This window comes from Pteropus medius, unplaced genomic scaffold (assembly GCF_902729225.1).
Source record: "Pteropus medius unplaced genomic scaffold, Ma_sr-lr_union100, whole genome shotgun sequence".
NCBI classification, from domain to species: Eukaryota; Metazoa; Chordata; class Mammalia; order Chiroptera; family Pteropodidae; genus Pteropus; species Pteropus medius.
This window is the reverse complement of record NW_024349798.1, coordinates 2,465,006-2,470,577: the sequence shown is the minus strand read 5'-3', so window position 1 is coordinate 2,470,577 and position 5,572 is coordinate 2,465,006.

Here is a 5,572-nt window from a genome sequence, read left to right as displayed (position 1 = left end):
TAACGAGAGCTGCGAGGGTCTAGGGCTGTGGCTGGAATCCAGCTAGAGCTGGTTATCTGGTATAGGGAAGGGGTGGGGGAGGAATCATTTGCAGGGATGGGGAGTCTGTGGCTCTGTTGGCTTGGTCCCGATAGCTCCATCTCAGGCCAAGCACCAACGCTTCACCCAGCTGTGTCCTTTCAAGACAAGGGGAGGGCCAATCTGCGGATGCTTTGGGAAGTGTCTTCTAATGGAGGCCTAGGAGAGGAGAAAGGAGTGACACACTAGGCAGTATCATTCATTCTCTCCACCTCTTCTAAGGTCGACCAGCGACTCTTTGGAGAATGGTGACCTTAGGTAATTTGATTAAGCAACAGGGAAATAATTCTGGTTGGGATTTAGGCTTTAAACTAGTAATTATAATAACGATAGGTTCCCTGAAGTCTGCACGCACATTTTCAAGATGGCGAGGAAAATATCTTGGTAGAATTGTAGGGACATTCATCGCAGCAACCACAGTATCACTTACTGAACACAGTGCTAAATGCCGACCATGCATTTCCCCATCAAATCCTCACAGGAACACCAAGAGACAGGTGATATGAATCTCCCCATCGTAAAGAGGAAGAAACTGAGAGACAAAGGAATTACAAGTGGGGCTGGGAGTCATATCTGTGCTCTGATTCCAAATCTATGAATTCTTCTTTTGTATAAATCATTTTCATCAACGTGAATAGATCATCAACATTATATGAAACACTTGGGTTAATTTTTAAAATCTGTTCTTGCCTTTGTGGGACTAATATGCAAACCTCATATTCTCAAACAGGGCTGCGTGCTGCCTAGCACCTCTGTCAGCCTGAGAGCACTGGGGTCTGTTCTCTTATAAGTGAGAGAGGTTTCTATGAAGCCTCTGGTCTCTCACTTTGGGGGAGAGAGTGGTGCGTAAAGAGAAAGCTCCAGAGGATCACAGAGTTCCCATTAACCTCCCAGGTGGTTTTAAGAATGGATGATTTGAGAAAGCTCTCAGTAGTAACAGAAAATGTCATATCAGAATAATGTGTGCCTTTTTATGCCACTTAATGTTGTTGGTTTTGAAAAGTAAAAACTTTACCCAATAACTGTTGCTTGCCAGAAAACTATAAGTGTATGCATTTGTGACCCTTTAGATATCAATTTATTAGCTTGTTGACCAGAAAAACACAGGTTTCTATAGTGAATGTTAATCAGAATCAACAAGTTTAAGGAGCATCTGCAAACTTGACTATGCAATCCTATTTTCATATTAAGTTAGCTCAATGAGATGAGTTTACTGCTTTAGAGCAAAGCAACCGTGTCTGCTGAGAATCAGCAGGGCTGTGGTATGATTAAGTATGGACAGTGTTAATGGTAGTTAATTGGTTGAACATAAACTCAACATCTCTACAGCAGCGTTGAATCTTTAAGTTTTCTTGCAAGTAGGAGTGTGTTTGTTTAAACAACCTAACAATTCTGAAAGCTTCGTTTTAGAAGCAGCTTTACATTTTGAATTAGTTAAGGCAAAGCAGATATAGAAAAAGAAAGGCCATCTCCTCCTGCCTTGACAAACTGGGGGCCCCTTTGTTATGAGTACGGTGCCTGTCTGAGAAAGTTGATTTTTTTCAATGTGGGTATTTATCTCTTAGTAGCTGTTGTTTTCTCTTTAGTTAACAATGCATCATAAACCACATTTATGCTGATGAAGCAATGAAAAGGGATGGATTAGGGTTAGACCAGTCTTGCTTCCTTCTTTCTACCCTACCCATCTCTTCTTTAGATAGAAAGCTGTAGGGGACCATAAAGGAGTTCTGCTTTTCCCTTAGGACTAAGGCCGGTTAGCCACCACCCCAGCTTAGACGCCTTTATGAATGTTCCCACGATGTCCCGTGCATTGTTGCGGAGACGGTTTGGAAGAAGAGTCGGAGTCTGGAAATGTGTAACTTACATGGATAAAGGAGAGAAAGATGGACAATACTGGCCTCCTAACCCCTATCTCCATAGCCTTTTATTAAGTTTCACAACAATGCTAGCTTTGTAATTTAGTAATAGTTACTATCAGGTTAGTAGATACAAGCTACAGCCAACTCCCAGATTCAGCCTCAAAGCCACCTCCGTGTTCTCAGCTATTTCCTCTCCAATATCTTTTTCTTACCCTCTTCTGTATCTTTTTCTCGTCCCTAGAGCAAGAAGTCTCGGAATCGGTCAGGCGTGTGCGCCCTCCCTGCCATGTGTCCTTGCGTGTAAGTCCACATCTTCTTCTGTCGTTCTTGTTCCAAGCACCAGACATCCTGCCAGGAACATTCTGTACCGCAGGCATCTCTTACAACAGTGCATCACTCTGTTTCTGTACTTCCTTCCACCTAGTGTCCATATTATAAACTAATTCGGCCTCCTCCATTGTCCTGTGAACTCCTGGGAGGTATTATTGCCACTTTACCCTCAGCACATGGTTGGTCGAACATCTCGTATTTTGTGTTTGTAGGGGTGAGAAGCGAGAAAAGAAACAAGGGTACTAGATAGGAACCCAGAAAGAGAACTAGCTATTGGATGAGATGACTGTCATTTGAACCAAGAAGGTGCAGGTGGAGAACAGAAGGGATACAAGACATTGATTTCTCATTCATTCAGCCAGTATGTTCGACTAACCAGCCAACCATGTGCTGAGAACTGAGCTTCTCACCCCCAGGCCCATTGGCTGCCCAGTGCCCTTACGACAAAGGGAACTGCCTAACAGGGGCCTGCAGGGGCTGCATGATATGGCCTCTTCCTATCTCCCCGTGAACGGTGTGCCAGGCTCCTCTCACTTAGCTGCCCTGGTCCTTGCAGGACTCCTTTTTGGCATCCAGAATGCACCTTACCCCTTCCCTCCTGACTTTCACACTGGCTGTTCCCTCCATCTGCGGTGTAGTTCACCAGTTCATCCTGGAGGACTCAGCTTAAATGGCCCTCTCCCTAGAAACCTTTCCTGATCTAAGAGGGTCCCCATCCTCACCCACGTTTACCTCTCTGTACATAGTTTGTTTCCATCCCAGCATTTATCTCAATGCATGCACTTATTAACTTGCTTATCAACTGTTTCCAATTCCCAGCCCCAGGAAAATGTCAGCTCCATGAAAATGGAGACTTCGCCTTGTCCTCTGTGACGTCCCAGGGCCTGACGCATAACCAGTAATTATTCAGCACATGTTTACCAAATTAACTTCTGAAAGAGGAATGTAGCAAATGTGTCCTACTTTGGTCTAGGGAGGTTTTTAGGATGACAAGTGAGTCTGTTTTCCAGGACTCTAATAGCTTCCATAGATACAGTTGCATAATGCCATGAGGCAGGTAGTACGGAGTCACGGGGTGAGGATGAACTCTCTCTGCGTTCTTGTCACCCATCTGCCATGGCAGACAAGAAGAAACATTCTTTTTCTGTCTTTTAGTTTGACAGAATCGAATCATGTTCACAGCTCTCTCCTCTCCCTCCCTCCCTACCCCTTAAAACCCTACATTTCCTAATATTCTAATTGCATTATCAAGTGTTCTGTTTGGTTCATTAATTTCTTCCCAGATGATTTGTTCCTAGTAGGGCTCTAGCAAATTCTATCCATGTCTAATAAAGCATCTTAGAAAATGCTGCCGTTTCTTCTCAGTCGTAGGGACTGGAGTCCACATGCTAATTCTTGTGCCCCTGCGGTTTCATTCTCCTTCTTCTCACAAAAGTGGCCCCTTTAGCTTCATGATTAAGCCTCTTTAATAATTCCATAGCTGAAGGGACATTTCAAAATTGTACTTTGGCCAACATTTCATTGGAGTTGTCATGAGTCACTTCACTGGGATATACGCAAGGTTATATTTTGTCATCTAAACAAAGTTTCTCGAATTGGAATTTGAGAAAACTAGGAAGCTCTCATATTGTTATGGCACCAAAAGAATTAATGGCTGGGATACTGCTAGCTCCTGGAAACTCCTGTAGCAGAGATCATGGACATGCGTTGACAGAGGGCACCTGTTTCCATTAAATAGTAACTGTTCAGAGTGACGTCAGAAACATGGCAGAGTGAGAGATGTCCTCATATCTCTCCCCTTGAAATAACAACAAGATGAACATCTAAAACTCAACAAAAAACTGCACACCAGCACATCCGAGTGTGTGATCTGCACCTAAGAACTACCACAGCAGGGATCCGAGAGGCTTAGACGCCACCTACTGGAAACCAAAAGAAAAACGCCTTCTTTGCAACAGGCTAAAGGGAGACCTTTATATAATAAATCTTTCTGGAAAAAAAGCAGAAAACACTTCCATTAATGCCCAGGCAGGGAAATAGTCCATCAAACACCATGAACAACCAAGGTGACAAGGCAGCTCAAAAAGAGAGAGAAAAATCTCTAGAAAATAAGCTTACAGACATAGAAATATGTGACTTAAATGACAGAGAATTCAGGATGGTGCTTCTGAAAAAACTCAGTGAGTTCCGAAATGAGTCATATCAATAATTTCAGGAATTGAAAAAACAAATTAGCAGAGCAAGGAGATTAAAACCCTCAAAAAGAACCAAATAGAACTTCTGGAGATAAACACACTGCAAGAGTTGAAAAATGAAATAGCAAGCTTGGGAAACAGAGTAGAACAAAAGGAGGAAAAGATCAGTGCTATCAAAGACAGGAATCTAGAAATAAACCAGAAGGAAGAAGAGAGAAACTGAAGAATGAAAAATAATGAAAAAGAAATACAGGAACTAGCTGATACAATCGGGAGAGGAAACAGGACTAATGGGCATTCTCTAAGGAGAGGAAAAGGAGTAGAGATTAGAAAGCATTTCCAGACAAATAGTTGATGAGAATTTCCCAAATCTAAGGAATGAGCTGGAACTTGGAATTCAAGAAGTCAATGGAACACCCAATTATCTCAACCCAGAAAGGCCTCCTCCAAGACACATTATATTAAAATTATTAAAAATCAATGACAAAGAAAGAATTCTCAGGGCAGCCAGGGAAAAGAAGACGGTAACCTATAAAGGACAACCCATTAGACTATCGTCGGACTTCTCAGTACAAACCTTACAAGCCAGAAAGGAGTGGAATCAAATTTTCAAACTATTAAATGAAAGGAACTACCAGCCAAGAATAATGTATCCAGCAAAGCTCCACTTTAGATATGATGAAGAAATAAAGACCTTTCCAGACATACATTTTCACAAGTGTAAATCTATCAAACTAAACCTGTTTCTACTTCCATAAGTTGTAACCCAGCATAGCCGATTTCCCTTCAGGTGTATTGAATTAATGTTTTCTCAGCTTCTTCAAAAATATTCTCTCTTATTTCATGCAGCCTATTCAAAGAGGCTTCAAACACTTCAGTCACTTCAAACGTTCACTCCTTGAATAAACAGGAACAAATGAACAATATCCTGGCATCTGTCAACTTATTAAGAGCCAAGGAAAACCACTCAAAATAATTTGCCTTCGCTAAATAATTTAAATTGACTATTGATGTTGTTCCCAGTGGTCTCAACACTTTAAGCAGCTGTTCTTACCCAGAGGCTAATGGTCTTAAACAGGTTTATTTTTTCTGGATACATTTTTTTTTCAA